This window comes from Chiroxiphia lanceolata, chromosome 1, assembly GCF_009829145.1.
Source record: "Chiroxiphia lanceolata isolate bChiLan1 chromosome 1, bChiLan1.pri, whole genome shotgun sequence".
Taxonomy (NCBI): Eukaryota; Metazoa; Chordata; class Aves; order Passeriformes; family Pipridae; genus Chiroxiphia; species Chiroxiphia lanceolata.
This window is the reverse complement of record NC_045637.1, coordinates 83,111,462-83,131,358: the sequence shown is the minus strand read 5'-3', so window position 1 is coordinate 83,131,358 and position 19,897 is coordinate 83,111,462. Positions and strand designations below refer to the sequence as shown.

General features: G+C 37.2%; 1 long non-coding RNA gene across 1 annotated transcript in view; it reads right to left on the bottom strand.

Moving 5' to 3' along the window:
• Nucleotides 1-4,769: 4,769 nt before the first annotated feature.
• The window catches only part of LOC116791025, a 36,847-nt gene continuing 21,719 nt past the window's right edge, over nt 4,770-19,897 (bottom strand). The window contains exons 2-4 of the long non-coding RNA XR_004358596.1: nt 15,495-15,561; nt 10,226-10,383; nt 4,770-4,923 (exon numbers count right to left, since the gene is read on the bottom strand). This is a non-coding gene — a long non-coding RNA (uncharacterized LOC116791025). The remainder of the gene's footprint in view (nt 4,924-10,225; nt 10,384-15,494; nt 15,562-19,897) is intronic.

The following is a 19,897-nucleotide window of genomic DNA, read 5'->3' as shown; positions in this document are numbered from 1 at the left end:
TCAACCCATCTTATATCTCACAAACTTGACTCTAAGTACATGGTGAAAGGCTATGTTAAAACCGTTTCTTAAGCAAGTTATTGAAGTATACAGGCAGGGAGCCAGTTCCAGCCCCAAATCCGATGAGTGAGATAGAAATGTGAGAAACTGTTGGGCACTGCAAACCCAAAAAAATGGGAAAGAAGTTTGTGTACCGCAACTTGAAGCTAAACAAATAAGAATGAATGTGAGAAATTACAATACATTATGAATGGTGAAAAAGAATACCAGGTTTAGATTAAATATTAGGAAGAAATTCCTTACTGTGAGGGTGGCGAGGTACTGACACAGGTTACCCAGAGAAGTTGTGGATATCCCATCTCTGGAAATGTTAAAGGCCAAGTTGAAAGGGGCTTTAAGCAAACCGATCTAGCTGAAGGTACCCCTGCCCATTGCAGCAGGGTTGTAACTAGATGATCTTTAAAATCCCCAAACATTCTATGACTCTATGACTGCTTCTGAGTGGAAGATGTCAAGACAGGGAAGCTCAGGTTTACCGGGGTCAATGTCTAAGACCAAAATCAGCATATAAGGGTGAAAAATCTGCAAAACCAGTTAAGCAAAGAAAGAGTAAAAAGGACAGGTTGTTTGTTAAGAAAAAGGAAAAAAAAAAAGAGAATATTGAAAAGCCCCATTTGCTTGGGCTGTCTTAGAGTCATGTTAAAGACAGGCAAGGATAGTTCTGTTGCAGATAGGAAGGAGAACTGGGAGTTGAGACAAAGCTGACAATGCTATGCCCTCACTGGCAAAGGCAGTCCCACAGAACCTCAACAAGAATAGCAAAGCGGAACTAGGGATGATAACCAACCAACTGTCCAGATCACCAGATATGTCCATGGTGACAAGCCAGATCTGAGATCAAGCTGGAAAGTCAAGACTGTGGGTCAGGATCAAAATGAACAGGGTACATGATCAGGCACAGATATATTGACAATACAGCTCGGGCAAGAAACCCTCAATGCTGCTCCAAACAATGGGAGGCAAGAACCTTGCTTCTTTCAAATTTGTCATCCAGATCTTTCTCAGCAATCTGATCCAAGATTCCACAGTTGCATTAAATCAGAGTTGGCCTTGAGCACTGGCAGCCAAAGCCTTGAGAGGAGAGATGAAGGAAAACATTGCAGATCCCACTGGTGCACTCAAGACCTTGATGAATCATTGAAGAGCCCTGCACCTTATCGGTGTGGCCAGCAGTGGGGCAGCAAACCTATACTGACTGTACCCCAGGTGTGCAATTTGCTTCCCTGGTTGTTGGACCCAGTGCAGTGCCAAAAGGGACAGACTAGATGCCCTAACACAAGATAAACAGTAGCCACTACTTTCCTTGTGTACACAGTCAGTCATCTCATATATTGAAAAAGAACTTCTTCAGAAGCAATATACCTAAAAGCTTCCCCTCATCAAATAATGCCTGTTTTCCCCTTGCATTCTTCCTGCCTTCCAATAGTCTCATACATATCCAAAGACTTCTCCCTCCATTGCAAGAGACTTGGTATCTCCAATTGTTTGCAGGTGTGTATAGATACCTGTTATCCAAGGACTTGCTTTCACGTAGTGCTTTTTTGAAGGGTTAGGTTTTATATCTTTTTTTTTGTTGTTTTTGAGAGTTTATGTATAAAAAGTATGCTAATTTTATTCTTAACTCACAGGAAGTGTATTATAATTTTAGTATATTGACCTGAGAATGTCAGTGTTGGGAATGTCAATACTAAAGATAAGCTGTGAGTCTTTGATAACATTTGCATGATAACCTAATCAGAAAAGATAATGATATTAGAAGAGCACAGAAAGTCTTTTTCTTCACATCAATCCAGTCTACCCAGCAGTTTTAGGTATAAATACTGTTGTATAAGTGAGCTCCACAACATGTCCTTCACACCTGCTGGTCTACAAAAAAGGAGTATTTGTGTTCTGAAGATGTCATCAACAGACTTCCTGAGGAGACTGCTGAATCTGTACTGTGATTTACTTTTTCTCTTCATTTAATGTGAAAAAAAATCGTGGTTGCTGAACTTCAGTGTCCATATTCTCCAAAATTACAATTCCTAGCACCAGCTCAAATTCATATAGCCTTCCTAAGTGTACAAATGACTGGCTCAGATTCACCATTCTCTAACAAAAAATCAGTTGTTGATGAATTGTACAAAGAACTAAATGCAGTATTTTTGCCTAACTTCTCATTTATGGGATTTTGTGTAGTACGAGCACCTTCCTTGAATTTATACCATCAATATATATGCCAATATCTGTGTAGGTTAGTGTATATGTAAGTATATATACTTGATACTGGCATTTCTTACGGATGAAAGGTGCATCTGTAATACAAGTCAATACAGAATGATAGTACTTCCAAACTCTGCTATTGCAAACTTTACCCCACCTGTCACCCCTACTCTTATTACAACAAAAATATCTACTAACACCAACCTTTGAAATACAAAGTGTCCACAGCAATTCAGCTGAGGATAGTCTTTCATTGCAGCAGAGGGTAAGTATGGGATATGCACTGCCCTATTGACATTGTTTTTCCAGAAAACCCCAGAGAAATAGTAAAGAGTAGGTCTGTATGTTGGGTCTCTTTGGCAATAAGATTAGTTGGAGCTGCATAGTTACTTCCATACTTCAAGCTATCATTTGAATGGCAATACATAAGATTTTCTGTAAGATCACAGACCTGGTCTAGTTTGGACAGGTTGATTGGTCTCTCTTCACCTAATTTTTGCAGGGATTAAGTACTATATTCTATGCAAAATGACAGGATAGTCTCATTTAAGATTACTGTTGCACAGATCTTGAGCTGCACAAATCAGAATCACAGAATCAGAATGGTTTTGCTTGGAGGGGACCTTAAAGATCATATAGTTCCAACCCCTCCTCTGAGTGCAGGGACACCTCTCACTAGACCAGCTTGCTCAAAGCCCCATACAACCTGGCCTTGAACACTTCCACAGGTGAGGCATCCACAACTTTTCCAGGTAGGCTGTGCTAGTGTTCTATCACCCTCATAGCTCTTCCTTACACCTACGCTGTAGAGATGAGTAAACAGTGCTGCAAAGAACATTTCTATGCTGGCTGAGACAGAATTTCTTGTGGATAAGGAAGACAAAGAGTGTAGAAGGAAGAAACAGGGAGGTGAATGACAGTGGCACAAGCTGGTCTTACAAGCCCTGTTCATGTAAGCAGCTCTTAATTGGTCAAGTAATCTTAATGAAGTAACTGGAAATTCTGGCATGAATTAAGATCATCTGTGTCAGGACTACACACTTGGGTGTATATGACAAGTGATGAAAGTAATGATTCAGAGCATCAGGCCTTTAAAATATATGAAGATGGGAAATTAAAAGAGACCTTAACCTGACATAAACTGACTCTTAATTACTTATAATTTTGAAGAATCATATTGACTCTCTGGACTAATGCCCTGATTTAGACTAAATAACAAAGTATTTGGGAAATGGTAAAAATAAATTAAATTAACTATGTATTTTTATGTACCTTTTAATTCAAACCGAAGACACGATTCCTAGAAAAATTATGTCTTGCTAACAGTCTGATTCATTTTAACCTGCAATGCACAGAAAGAAAAGAACATTACCTTTCATCAAAGAGTTGAACCAGTATTTGAAAAGCAGACAGCTGTTGTCTTGTAAGCCTCTGGATTTTTTCTCATCTCAATGTGACTAAGTAAACAGAAGAAAACTGTTTGCTTTGTGTAAGAAATAGAAGGATTGTAAAAATGCTTTAGCTTTGCTTGGAATTCATCCAAACTAAGGAAATTAAGTTTCTTTCTGTAGCAAAACTGACATTCCTCCTTCTTTTACCCGTTACCCTTTGTCAAGAAATCTTAAAATGTCAGCTTGAACTGCCCACCCTTACTCTTTGGAATTTATTAGGTTAGTTATCAAAACTGCCTTCGTTTGTATCTGCTAGATAATTCCTATGAAGGGCATACACAGTCTCCTCAGCTGCCGTTCACAAGAGGTGATGTGCATTTTATATAAGAAACGATATTCCTTGCACTCCCACAACTTGAAATATGGTCCTTTGAAATTTTTTTATTACCAAGGTGTTGTTGCTTCTTTTCAAGCTTTTGTACCCCGTGGGAACACCCTAGTGTTTTTCTTTCTTTTTTTTTTTTTTTTGCTACAAGAAGTTAAAGTAGAAGATCAAAGAGAAACAACATGAATAGAACAGTCATTAATTTATCTTCTCTATTTTAAAATGCAAAAAACAAACCTAACCCAAACAATAATATTTTCTTCTATTTCAAGAAGATATTTTAAAGTAAGTAAATAAAATAATTAAAAAACCGAAATTTAGCATTCAAAATTTATTTAACTGTAATTCTACTGTGTTTGAAGGGAGCCTACTATAAACCCAACAATTTTCATATTGTTCTGAAGGGGAACTTGGTTGAATTCCCCTCTAAAATGTATAAGAAAATACCACTGATCTATATAAACAATGCCACTGTTATTTCCTAATTATTTTTTCATTTGACAAAGTTGATCTTGGAGGAGCCCTGCCATGACAAAGTCACAGAGATGAAATCTGGTCTGTACAAGTATGTGTGCATTGATATAAGTGTCCTTTTTACCATGCAAAAGTGTAGGAGATTGTCAATTGTGTAATAGTTTACCTGTACCACCTGGAACAAATGAGGTAATGAAATGGAAAAGAGAACATTTTCTCCCATCCTATATCTTTATTTGTAGCAAGGTATGTGAGTGTACAAAGAAACCAGAGGGGTGTGATCAATTTATTGTTTCAGTATTAGCCCTTATGAAGCTTAGGGTTTCAAATCAGGCTACTGTGAGCTGTGCCATACTTCTGAGATGGCTTTATGGTCTGTCATCAACAGCACAAGAAGAGTAAGACACTGAACTGTAAAAAAAAAAAAAAAAAGTGTAAACATGTTAAGTAATACCCATTAAAATGCACTTCCGCCCTTTCAAGCTGTTATTTCCTCTGTTTTGGTTTAAAATGTCTTTGAATGCTCTTTTTCCTGCCTTTATTTGTATCATCATTCATGTGCTCTGTGCAGCAAAGGCTCTGTCATTTTTAAACTACTGCTAATCTTCAAATAGTCAGCCTTGAAAATTCATTTCAGGCAATGGCTTTGCATAAATGATCTTAGCTTAAGAGGTTAAAATGAGTTGCCTAATTGTTGCATCCTCCTTCCCCCCCCCCAAGAAATTCAGTCACACACACTTTACTGATTGAAGGGATTAGGTTTACCATTTTTTCATATTTTACAGCTTTAAGAGAGGAAAATCTAAAAACAGTGTTGAACATAGGAACTACACAAGTCTTCTTTCCAACTTTTATCCTTAGCTGCTTCTAATTTCTCCAGTCAAAATATAAAGACTATAATTTGGATTTATTTTTTTTTAGCTGAATGGCTGTTTAATATACCCTCAATCATTTAGCTGAGTATCTGATAATCACTATACTTACCCCACAGCACTGGCATCTGTGCTTCTCTAAAATTTTTGTACTGCTTTATATTCTGCAGTATAATTTAGCAGATAAATAATTTCTTGTCAGTGAAACAAATAAACCAACCAACAAACAGAAAATCCCCAGACCAGCATTGTGACTACTTCAGTGCCTCTGCAACTTTTTTGCTTGAGAGGAAGAAGAAGATGCTTGAAAGAAAGTATTAGTAGATTTGCTCCTCTGGCTGAATGTTGTTACAGAACCAGAATTCTTCCTCACTTAACACGTAGTATAAATAGCAGTGTCAGACGTAATTTCGTCATGATATTCGCTAAGTGTGTTAACTTTTTGTCAGCCTGTTAAAGAAGACTGCTCACAAGGGAAAGTTCATTTGAGTTGGGGTTTCACATGCCTTTAAGAAAGGGTTGCTTGCCTAAGAAAAGTTAAACTGCGCATATTAAATCACTCTCCTGAGTTTATGTTCCAGAAGGAAGTAAGAAAATACTTTTCTTAATATGTTTGTGTCTACAATGGAAGGTGTTAGTGGATTTATTTCTTTATTCTCCATTTGTTCCCAACAGAGTATTGATAGGAGGGAAGAAGAGTTGCTGCTGACAATGACAGGGAAGGCAAATGCCCCTCTGGGAGAGGATGTTCCGACTTCGAGGAGTATTAAGAAGAAATAATATCATCCAGGACCTAGGAGCCTGGTTCTTACAGACAAGGACCTTGGCAAGGGGATCACAGTTGCATCTTGGAGGGGATGAAAAAGCTTTTTTGGGGGAGTAGAGAGCACTGAGAAAGTTTGTTGTAATCTGGAAATGCTTGTTAAGTCTGAAAGTCAGAACCTGACTTTGAAGAAGAAAGCAGGAAGGAAAAGAGTGGTTTGTAAGTTTTCCTTTTCAGATTTTTTGCCCTGCCTCAGCTACTCTTTATAAGTTCTCTCAATGTAAGAATTTAAGTATTCCAGGTTATGTTCTAATTAAACCTTGTTTCTTCACAAGCCTCTGCTGTTCTTTAAGGAAGTCCTTCTAGGGAGAAGGTCAGGGAACATAACTTGCAAAGTCAATTAAATCTTCTGAAAAAAATCTGCGTTCACCAGTACTAATTTTAAACTTATCTAGAACATGTCTCAACATATTTTACCAATCTGGGCATGTATACATTCCAAGTACTTAATTTGCCTGCATGGTGTCTGTAAGAACATACACAACTGGACAAGTTCTGTGTGAACAACCCTGCCGGTCTCATTCTGGAAAGAAGGTCTTAAAATTTTATATTAGAAAATTTATTTTCTGTATTTTCAGTGTTCCCTTCACATTTCATATTTGTTCAACACTCAATGTAACAGATTCCAAACTTGGACTCTTACAGGCTATTTATATTCTGAAGCAACAATAAGTATTTTGTTAAAGTCAAAAAAAAAGGGGCGATGTTAATAAACATTCATACTATTTTATAATTATTGTAAGTTGTATGGAAGAAAAAACAATTTTCTGCCATATTTGCAAATAAAATCATCCTGGGCCTCTCACCAAGTCCACACCTCTCACAAGTGTTTCAGATTTTTTCCAAAACAATAAGGTAGGGCATTTGTCGTAGTGATATGAACAGAGAGATGTCTTTCATTACTCCCAACCTCACCATCAGACACAGTCTAGCCATGTCAAAAATGTTTTCTTCCTTTACCACATAAATTCCTTGAGCAGGGCTAAGGATATTTCATGACAAAAAGGTATAAAACCATGAATGGAATGATCAAGAATTGCAAGTCCCTGTACTTAAGCTTATGAAGATCTAGACAAGGTTACACAGCTATTTGCTGGATATGAGCTAGATTGCCCATAAAAGTCACTGTGAAAAGGCTGTGCATGTAACAGAGCTAATCCTTTTTTTTTTTTTTTTCAAATAGGCATGAATTAGACATAATAATTTCTTTAAAGTTGCTCTTGTTTGACCACTTTGGTATTATTCACAGAACTGTACAAACATCTGTAAAAAGTCAGGAAATCAGCCAGATTCCACACAACGCTACAAAAATATATAGGAAGCCAACAAGTTTGTACGAGCAAAATATTTCTGGTTCATAGCTTCAGTGAAATCATCCTGAGTTTGGTATCAGCTTCTGCTTCAAACTATCCAAAACATTATTTAGTAAAATTTTCAGTAATCTGAAATATCCAACCAAAACAAGTAGGGAGACAAACAAAGAAAATCTTTTTTTCTTTACCATTTTTTTTTCTGAAGGCAACCTGTTGCTATGTGATATAAAATTTAGAAGTTAATTTTGTCTCAATCTTTTTGAAGAAAATGCAAGTCTAAAACTATAAGATTTAAAATTGTGACAGGTGAAGAAAATGGCAAAAAATGTCCTCTTTTTAGTTCTCCTCTGTTCTTTCCCATATTCAAGAACACAAGTAAAAGTTAGGTTGGACAAAGGAAAAGAGCGTGGGAATGGAAAAACCACACACTGTAAGTAGAAATAAGCACAGATTAAAAGAAAAAGCTCTAGCTGTAACTATTCTCTGGCTTTGGACAGATTTACACAAAGTTAATTCCTTTATTTATTCAAGGGTATGAGCTGAATCCAAGCAGCTGAATTGTACAGTGTGTAATCCAAACATTTCAACTACTCAGGTCTTCTTTCCTATCCCAAAAGGATTCTAGAAATTCCCTTTCAGCTCTGATGATTTCCAGAAGGAAAGGAACTTTTTACTCCTTATTTAGCTAGTATCTTACCTCCTCTCTGTTCCTGACCTTTCTGTGTGTGATGATTTATGAAGCAGAGAGAGGGTAAGAAAAGAATGCCAAGCACTACTCAAACACCAGACGCAAACTTCAGCTGACCTTTCCTGTAAATGGGCAATGTGAGGATGGTTCCTTTCTTTCAGTTCACATACAAGAATATTTGCAAAATCTAATTATTTAATAATCTGTCTTCTCCACCATGAAAAGCCCAAAGTTTGGACAGCACTTTAAGACATTGCAAATAGCATGTATCTCTGCAGGTGACAGGATTTCATAACTACAGAAAATGTAGTTTTACTTAGATAATGTAGTGTAATTTCCTTACTTTGTCAAATGCAAAAGGCTGTTAGCACTGTCTCAGTCCAGCACATCATCTGAAATGAAAAGCATCATTGCCTATCTTTTCCAGTTATAGTAGTCCTATCTACTGAAGTATTACCTTTGTATGAGGAAGCTGAAGTCATCATCATCCATTACTATGGTGGCTGATATTATATTTATCTCCACCAAAACGTTGGATTTTTAAACCAGTGAAGAGACTTCAAAGGATAAGTTACGCCTGGAGTTTGACAGGATCCACCTGTCCTAGTGAGTAAAATGGATCTTTGGGCGTAAGCTGTCAGGGCTGATCGAGTGGGCTTTAAGCTGGATACTGAGGATTGCAGTAGGTAGGCCAAGGGCTGCCATTGCATTGCCCGGGGGTGTCAATGCCACTGGGAACATTCACACTTGCTTCTGGGAGCACAGAGGGCTCAGGAGCACATCTGAAATACTTGTACACCAACACATGCACCATGAGAAACATACAGGATGAATTGTAAGCATTGGTGAGCTTCCAGAGCTATAATATCATTGGCATTAGTGAGACTTGGTGGAATGAGTCCCACAGTTGGAATGCTGAGATGGAGGGCTATGGGCTGTTCAGGAGGGATAGGCAGGGCAGGTGAGGTGGAGGTATCACACCACAGTTAAGGGAGAGGTTTGATTATACAGCCTTTACAGTTAGTGATGATGGGGTTGCGATCCTCTGGGTGAGGACTATGGGGATGGAAAACAAAGGAGGTGTGGTGGGTGTCTACTACTGATTGTCCAGCCAGAAACCAAATTAATTTTCTGTTGAGAGCTAAACAAAGGAAAATGTGCCTTTTTTACTTACATGCTCGCTTTAAGATGACTTGATCTCCTTTTGAGTGGAGAGGTTACATTTGCTGCATATGTAAAAGACTAGATACCGGTGTAGGTCCTTTTCAACTGAAATAGTCTATTCTATTTTAAATTTTGTGTTATTTAAGTAAAAATATTTTGCCTGGGGTAGCTTATTCCTTACCCCTTCCTTCCAATCCAGTATCTGTCTGACTACATTTCCATGAGTTCTTTTAGTGGGGTAGATGACCACACTGCAGAGTAGATTGTAGTTGCCACAAACATATCAGAATATTTCATGCTCATGCCCTTCCTCTCTTTTACCTCCCTAACAATAAGTATGGGCTGCATTACTCCAGTGTATATTGCTACCATTTTTGCCCTCCTAAACACAGAAATTCTAGGAATACAACCTCAATAAATACGTAATTTCCCATGAAATAGCAAAAGAAAAGCAAGGGAGAGAGAGGGGAAAATGGAATAAAGTGAAGACATTGAAAGTTCTCAGAAAAACTTGACTTTAATGATTTGTGTTCATTGCAATAGGCTGGGGAAAAAACTGTGGAAACAAATGGACTGGCTTTCCACTGTTACAAAGTAGGAGCAATGTGGGTGATGACAAGTTTGCAGAAAAAAGCTCACAGTGGTCACTGAATTTATCATTATCTACCAAGATGTAATAGATCAACCAGTCTTTTTCATATCGACTCTGATAAGAGTTGTGGCATTTTTTTCATTTTCAGTTCTCAGGTACAATAAGAGATGTACTTACCACATATTCTGTTTATTTTATAACTGGTAAACAACAGAAATGGCAGAACAATTTACTCAGATCCATTTCTCTTGATTTGCATACCTTGACTAATGCATTGGTTTTGATCCACCTTTAATCACCTAGTGTTCTCAAGTTGAATGTTACTATTAGGTCTCCAAACTTTCATAAATTCCACGTTGGAAATACACAGTTTGCTACTCATTATTTCTTTTCCTTATTCCACTATTAAAGATTTAATTCTGCAATAAAACATCAAAACTCAGCCAAAAATTACTCATTGAAATGAACAGCACGATAGTACACAATGCAACAAATAATAAACTTTATCCTGGAGAGAAAATCTGATGATCTTTTTGCAAGCCATTTTTGAGATAAAAGAGACACAAAATATGAAAACATGATTTTAATCAATAGCCATACTTATATAAATATCAATTTTGTATCTGAATTTGCTGAGAGGTATCAGAGAAGACTTATTTCTTTGCCTCATATAAATTCTGATGAATTTGTTCTGATGGAAAATTGCTACCTTAATATCATAAGCAAAGGCTAATTCTTTATTTTCCAGTTGTCATGGAAAGTTTTACAAAGTGCTTAAAAATTTATAAAGTATACTTAAAAATTCCAGCAGATTTTGGAAAGCATTAGATATTCAAAGAGAGCATCTGATTTAGAATTTATAAAGGAGACAGACTATGACTATGAAGCTGCTTGACATTTCTTAGTCACCCCGACTTCTCTCTGAGGGAGGTGCAAGTTATCATGACTCTGTCATGGGTCTGAGAATCTTTCCTAAACTTTAAAACCTCACCCTTCCCCAGACATATCAGGATTTAGGGTTGTGAACCCGAACCTTCTTTCTGATATGACACTGTGTAGCATAAAAATATTGTCTCTACTTTCTTTTTTTCAGTATTGTTCATTGTCAGCTTTTAAGGAAGTCAATGAATCAGCTCAGAAAACATGACTTTCCTAAAGTTGTCACATTATCTTTTTGGCCACCTGGCCTAAAATTCAGACAGAACAGACAACATTTGAGTTTCTCATTTTAAGGGTAACGCCATTGCTACTTCAAGGTAATGTAAGACTCTTTCTGAATTTTGGGAGGAGATGACAAAGAAGAGTAAATTCATCATAGTTAAAACTCTAAAGACAGCATTACTCTGACCTTGACTACACATTTCATTAACCATGAAATATTTTCAGTTCACATGACTTTCAATATCAAAGCTGCAGCTGAATATTGTTCTTCCTCCTTTCTTTTCCCTGGGGGGAAAAAAACAAGATACAGTTGTTATTTCTTACGAACTCTGACTTTAAGGAATCAGTTTTTATATGGAAGTAGCTTAAAAGTAAACATTTAGTTTCATTATTATCAGCATACAGGGTGAAGGAAAATTACCTAAACCTCTTAAAATTCTTGCTTTGGAAAGTTGTAGCTTTGACATAAGAAATATGCGACTATGATTGTTTGATTACACGTGTTACATGGTGTTACTCCTGCTTTAGTTTGGCTGAAAATACTTCAGCAGTATTTGTATTGATTTCCCCACCGTACAGCAAGGGAGAATACCTCTATAATTATGTTATTTCTTAGTTGGATTTGGGATTTGGGGAGGGGGTTAATTTCTTCTAAATTCAAATTAATGCAGAATTATAATTCCTAGATGAATAAAATGTTATATTTAAATAAGTCATATAAGAGTCCAAACCGACATCTGTTGTGGTGTATAAAACTGAAATCAAAGAATGTAAAAAAAAGTATTTTTATCAATTTGGTGGCTTTTAAATAAGTCTTCATTCAAATGAATTAATCAAAACTACATAGAATGAATGGCAGTCTGCGAACCCTCCTTATTTTCCAAGAAACAAAGTCTCTCATATTTTCTGTCTTTTGTTACGAGGACTAAAAGTGAGCATGCAAAGAACATAATTTTCGTGTCGATTCCTTATGAATTACGTATATATATATATAACTTAATGCTGACCTAAGAAAATTTGAGTGCTTTTCAACTGAAGTCATACATTTAAAAAAAAAAAAAAAAAGTAGATTTACAGTTGGTAGTAAAAAGTGTATGGTCATAAAATGATGTATTGATTCAATACTGCTGGCAATGCACACACAACTTACTGGAAAAGAAATATTCAAAACACTGATGAGGTATGTAATGAAAAATGAAGGAAATATTGGAGCATGGTATTTAGCAAAATCAGACAGAATATTCATTAAAATAATTGCCTAAAAACATAGAGTGTCATTAAAATGTTGCAGTATCAGCTTTCCAAATGGGCTTGGGTATAGCTATTGACTGTCTTAATAATTGGCTCCTTCAATTTTGATGCATGGACATGAACAAGATAAATGTAAGTAGCTAATTGTTAGGAGACAGAAAACTGGAGTGGGACATCTGCTTGTTTGCTTCTTGTATTTTCAAACACTGTTGCTAGTATTTGTGAAAAAGCAAGGCTGAGCTATTACACCTTTTACCAGTCAAAACCACAAGAAAACACATGGGTATGTGAAAGCAATTGGAAATTTTCATTTTGCACCATGAAAATTAAGAAGAAGGAAGTAAAAGGTGTAGGCTTAAGAATACCTCCTTGGCAAGATTCATCAGTGACTCTGTACTTTGCTTTACTTTGCTTTGATTTGAGTATACATGACTAGCTTTCATTTTTAGGACACTAGAGGAGGCTCAGGAGTCAGGATTGTTTCTTTTTTTAACAGACTGAACAAATTAATAAAATAACAACTGGATGGGGTGCTGGAAGAATGTACCTATTGTTCCTTGATGCAACTTTAGAGCCTTCAGCTGAACTACATCAAGATTAATTCTGATCTTAGAGGACTCTGTTCAAATATGTGAATAAATATTCTGCAATAATTTTCATTTCCATGAAAAATATACTCCTTGGCTTTTTCTCTTTCTGCTGCAAAATGCCTAGGAAGGTGTTTGGCATTGGTTTAGTTTTTTACTGAGTTATTTTGTTTGTTTGTTTTTGGTTTTGTTTCTGTTTGTGTTTTATTGCAATGTTGCTGGTGGGTTTTTTTTCGTTTTTAGTTTAACACTTTCATCTATGGTTCTGTGTTTTAAATTTTTTTATCACCCTACTTTCTTGTTATGCCTGCTGCTTGTAATTTTTTTTTGTAAAACATCATTTAAGACTAGATAGTCATATTGTCTCCGCAGGGTATTTGAACAAACATATTCTATACAGACACTACCTTCTAGATGGTCAGCATTCTGGAAGAGTTTAGCAGACCTTAATGTCATAAAGGTTTCATGCTATCTAGGTATCTAGGAGTTAAAGAGATGCACTCCACTCAAGAGAATTATGATATATAATCTGTTAACTGTAAAATATAGATAAATTTTACGACAGAATTCAAGTAAACCTATACCCTACAGCACAATTACCACCATGACTGTTTTCCTTAGAATATAAAGTTTGTCTTAAGCATTTCTATATGATCACAGGAAAACATAGGTTGGGAGGGACTTCCAAAGATCATTTAACCCAACTTACCCCACCACACTATGATCAGGTTACTCATTATAGTGTCCAGCTGAGTTTAAAATATCTCCAAGAGAAGAAATCCCACAGATTCTCCAGGCATCTGCTCTACCTGAATGACCACCACTTTTATGATGAAAATGTTTCCCTTGTATCTAGTTAGAATTATCCTGCTTGTGTCTATTGCATCTCCTTCTTCCACTGTGCACCTTTGAGAACAGCCTGGGTCTATCTTTCTCTATTGTTCCAGTGCTAGGTCAATGTTTTCTATCAAAGAGCCCCAAGCTGAATACAGTACTTTGATCACATAAGAGTTGAGTGGGACACAAAATTTACTGCTTGAACTGTTGGTTGCCCTATTTCTAATCTAGTCAAATATGAGGGTGGCCTTCATTGACGCAATGGTGCACTGCTGACTCCTCCAGTTCATCTGGTTTTTTGCCTAGAAACCCGGGTCCTGCATTCTGTGAAGTTGCATTCTAGCCAGATGACACTAAGACTGCAGTCTTGCATGAGCTTAGTCCATCCCAGGTGCAGAAATTTATATTTACCAAAGCTGAACTTCAGTCAGTTCTTTTCATCCCTTTTCTCTGGATTGTGTTGTCCCTTGAACAGCACACCCATATTCCAGCCTTTCTTCAGGACCCTGTTGTCCAGAAATGTATGGGAAGTGTACTCTGCATAAGCATCCAGTTTGTTAGTGAAGACTTCGTAGGACATGAGGTGAGGCTGACAGGTCTGTAGTTTTGTGGATCTTCCTTCTTCCTCATCTTCAAGATGGAGTATCATTTCTCTTTTTCAAATTATCAGCAGCCTCACAACAACAGCAGCTAAGTCCCCCAGTACCCTTGTGTCCCCTTGACCTTGTGTTTGTCTGTATGGCTTAAGTACATCTTCACCTGATCTCACCTCTATTGTTGGTAATATGTTCTCCCACAGACTTTGCTAACAGGCCTGAGGACCTAGAAGGCATGTGAATAAATCTAACCAGTGAAAAAAATGAGGTAAAATAGTATTGGGTACCTTGACTTTCTCCATAACATTTGTCACTATCTTTCCAGCCCCACCAAGAAGCTGTCCCACATTTCTTTCATCTTCCTTTTATGCCAGTGTGCATATAGAAGCCTTCCTGGCTGTCCTTCACATCCCTCACAAGTTCCAATTCCAGCTAGCTGAGCTTTGGCTTTCCTAGCTCCATCTCTGCATGCTTAGGCAATGCTTCTGTATTCCTACCAGCTACTGTATCCCTGCTTCCAGCTTTTGAGTTCTTCGTTTATCTGGTTAGGCTCAATCAGAAGTTACTTGCTGATCCATGTTGGCCTTCTGCCATCCTTGCTATGATAGTCCTTGAAATATCAGCTCTCACATTGCACCAGATTCTCTGCATCTCTTTTGAATTTTAGCTCTTCACAGTCCTTTGATTTCCTTTTTTCATCTTTTTTTTTTTTTTTAAATTTGCTTTCATTTTAATTGCAGCTAATTTAATTTGGCTACTGGGTTAGCTACAGAGAAATCAATAGTTACACAATTATGAAACAGAAGTAAAACTGGAACAAATCAGCTAGCACCACCTCTTATAATTGCCTGACATTTCTCATGGTGTGTTGCTTAGCAAGATAAAATTTGTCAAACCTCCAACCTTTCAACCTTTGGTGAAAGTTTTGGGAATACTTTAGCTATTTCTAAAAATGAGGCTAAGGTTAAAAAAAAGTGTAAAAAAGAAAAAGTAAAAAAACAAAACAAAACAAAACCCAAAAAAACACCCACAACAATCCCTTCCCAACCTTTCCTAAAAAGGATATACATGCAAACTTCCCTTTGAATGACTTACCACCACTGTGGTAATATATGTGGTTTATCAGCTGTCAGTTTTACTGCTCCCTCCAAAATCCATTCAGATACTGTGAAGAGTGACAAAAAACAATTGCCAGTAATTGAGTGGTATGTACCGGAACTCATAATTCAGGCTGTCCCTTCCATTGTTAACACCTAGCAAAAGCTACATAATTGAGACAAGGAAAAACTCAAGTTAAATGTGTTTCCAAACACCTGGGTACTGGAATCTATCACATTACTCAGAAGCAAGGTATAGCTTCCCAGGAACACCTTCTACAAAGCAGTGGTGTCATGCGAAAGGTGGGAGTTTAGATTTTGTCTGTTGGCATCCCCAGGAGAGTCGAGACCCTGGTGCCCAACAGTCTCCCAGTGAGACCCTTCATCAACTGATTTACAAGATTGCAGGGTACCTCGACCTCCCTCGTTAGGGGGAGCTCAACAGAGCCAAGACCTCTCAGCGGGTCCTACACCTGGTGTTATCTGCTGCCAATGATTGCAAGGACTCACTGAACAGGTTACAGAATAACACTTTTTATTAATACAATTTATGACAGATTAATAAGGTTCAAAGGTTGTTGGTGATAGTGTCCACTGCAAAAATATGTTTTAAAGCATTCTATTGATACATATATTAAGCAAGTACAAGCTCTAATACGAAGCAATCTACTAATATGCTACAGGGTAAGCACAAGCAAAAGCTCTAGTTCTAAAAGCAACATTAAACATGCAGAGAGTATATTTCTCACCCAAGGCATCCCTCTGGGAGGGGAAAAGATGGACTCAGCCTATCAACTGATCCTAGCAGTTCCAGTGGAGGTCTTCTCCCACTTTCCCCCTATTCCCAATTTACTTTTATTCTATTTTCTTTATGTTTGGATGAAGTTTGAGTGGGTCTAGTCATAAATATCTTTTATTTATGATTGGTGCATTTAATGGGGGGTGGTGGTGGTCATGGTTTGGCACCTGAGGAGGGGGTTCAACATGGTTGTTGGCTTCAGTAGAAGAACATCTAGATTCTCTCTTGTCAGACAGGTACTGTATGGTCTCAGGACAACAATATTCTCCCATTCTGCTGGGATTAGAATGGAGGGAGGCACGTAATCTTCGCTTCATTCCACAGTCCATTCTGTTTCTCTGAGCAGATGTTTATCATTGTACTGGGGAGCATGTTGACTTCAGTCCATCCTGGGAGTTACAGCTGCTTTTTACGTTAAAATTCTGAATCACCTCTAGCTTTAACTCTATCCATCATCCCACAAAGGGCCTACAAAATTACATAGTTCCCTGTGGCTAACTGCCCTGCAGGTGAGATGTGAGCTACCAACTCTAACAATGATACATCAGGATCCTGTTTCTCACGGATTCTGTCTGCCAGCTCAGCTGGTCACTCTGCAGTGCTGGGTGGAACTCAGGGGAAGCACTTGTGAAGGGACTGCCCTTTGTGAAGCTGGCAGTCTGGTTAGAACCCCTGTTGGCATTTCAAATATAAACATTTCATAGAAATGGAAAGAGTCTCACCTTTATGTAAAAAAAAACAAAACAAAAATCCCTCAAAACATTAAAAAAAAGTGACATGAGCACCTTCAGTCTCAGCACTGCTGGTACCTTTATAATCTAAAATAATATACATGTCAAAATGTTTATTCTTATAGAGAATTAAAGTCATCCCAATGTTTCACAATGCAATATTTCTAGAATGTGGTAAAATTTGTTTGACTTCTCAAAGTCCACAGCCAGGAGGATTGGTAACATCCTGTTTAAAAAAGAAAGACTCATCTAGGTACTGTGCCTTTAAGAGAATGAATATTTGGAAATATTGGTAACATTTAAATACCTGAGAAATTTCATTGTCATATGCTTGAACCATGGTTCAGCATAAATACATGCAGATGCCTAAGTGTAACACAACAGAGGTTATTATTGACATCAGTGAGGTATTATTTCTAAACTGCTTCACCACACAGGTGGTGGGTGTAATTTTGAAGGCTACCGAACACTGTGAATGTTCCACTGTATCATAATTTTACAGAAACACCTGTGTTAAATAACTCTGCACTGATTCTGTATGAAAATGCATGGTGTTCAATAGTCCTTTGAATTAAATGCCTTGCCAACAAGCCACAGGTGTACACCACAGGAGCACATGATAAAGTAATTGTAAAGGATATGATGACAGCTCTCCATCCATAATACCACCTTCCCAAGATGCACTCATGCATCTATTTAATATTTAGGTATTTTCTAACTAGCTTCAGAGTCATCTAAGCAGTCAGTATCAATCCCAAAAGTAGCACTAAGTAGGAAAACAAAACAAAACAAAACAAAAAACTCCCATGTAAATCACATTTAAAACTGATTGAATCCAGTCCAGGAAGCAATAAAATAAAACCATCACCCACTCAACCCCCTAAAAAACCCCACAAAAATACATGGTAATACTTTAAATAGATAGGATAACTTTGAACTTTAATATTTTAAAATTTAGGGTCTGCAAAATGCTTCCCTTGCAGAAAATGTTACTACAGAAAATGTTGACAGGATAAATACTTCAAATCTGTTGAAATCTATAGACAAATTTTATTAAACCTTTAAGATCTACAAGTTAGCTTAAAAATTCTATAGCTGTTGTACATTTCTATTGCACAAATAAATTGGTAGTGGTTTTAAAGTGAATGTATTTGGGTTCTGTAGTCACTGACTACAGAACTGATGCTAGTCCTATTCTCTGAAATAGAATTTTTGCAAATACTCCTAGCACCTAAAAATGTTTGGAGGAGTTACATGATGTGAAAATTCCAGAAAAATTTTGACATTTTGATCAGACACTTGTGTTTTGCCAATCTGTTTTGTCCCCACCCCACCTCAGGCAATGAGGATGGGTTTAAGGAACACAGTCACCAACTTTAAAGAATAAGTGTATAAGTTTATGATAGTGCAAACCAGTAAAGAATTACAAAAGAAGCAGTGGCTTATGAAAGGATACACTTAGTAATGCATCTAATTATTACTACAAAGAAAGTCTTATAGTGATTAAGAAAGAGATACATCATCAGCTACCCTAAGTAATTATCATCATTCATATAGCACTTCAGCTGGGAAGGCCCCTATCACACTGAAGGACTGTAGAACCTCTTCCCGGTAACTGGGAAATCCTACGCGGTGTGTCCACCCATAGGGGAAGCCTCCATCTTTGCTGAGAGAGGGTCCAGTTTATATAGTGTTAAATCAACCAGCTTACATCACTCAACTGGTGTGGAAAAACAATCTGTCTTTATTCTTCTCCTTGGTTTTTCCCTGAGGCCTGGCCAATGCCCAGAGGGAGACCAAGGGAGTCAGTTTGGACTGACTATTATCAAACACCCCATGGCCTTGACTAGTCTCTAAATACAGAATTATGGCTACATTGATATCTCAAATATGAACCAGCTGCAACCATGTGAGGCCTACTGTTTTCACGGCCTTGGCTGAAAAGTCATATTTATAACACATACAAACCTTACTAATTATTAATAATATGCTCTGCTAACAAACATGAATGTGTATTCTTAAAGCATTACTAAGGATTATGCAGCATCTTGGTTAATAAGCACATATATGGCTAAATGCAATACTAGACTAAATACAATATTAGGTTGGAGGGTCTACCTATAGGTCAAGTTTGGCTCAGGGTCAGTTCTTCAGGCCTCAGCATTACACTTTGTGAGAAATCTGAAGAAAAAATCTAAGCACAACAAGTGCTCAGAACCTCCTTCTGAAATATTTCACAATTACAAAAAAAAAGTATATATTATATATGAAGGTTTTTATCAGCAAACAGAAATTTAGGGTCTTAAAATATCCCATAGAATGATAAAGCTATCAGTAGCAATTGTCAAAGCATAGAGCCACCCATATTCACAAAAAAGTACTGCCCTTTGTTTTACTGTGTTCAGCAGAGCACATAGCCTAAAGGTTAGTCAGGAAGAATTAATTTTCTTATGATCACAATTAAAAGATCCTGCACTGCCAGACTGGATGACTGGACAAAGCCAGGCTCTACAACCATCTATTACTCAGGAATGGATGTGAGTTTGGCTAGAACTAATAAGAGGAAGAGCAAAGTCAGATGGACTAAATCTCATCTTGCTCCTCTCTGCTTTTGGTATGACTTTTGATTTTAATCTTTTCCACAAGCTTAGGCAGTTCATGGCTATGTGTACTTGCATAGCAGCTAAACTGTTAAAAACACGTTTATAAGCTCGTGTGTTTTTGCTTTGTTTTAATTACAAAAATCAAGATTAGCATCATCCCAAGTAGCTACAAATTTTGGAAAAGTTCAGTCCAAGCTTCTTGTATTACAGCTGAAACTTTGCCTTTTGTCCCGTCCCTTGTGTCTGCCTATTTTCGGTAATGATGACATTC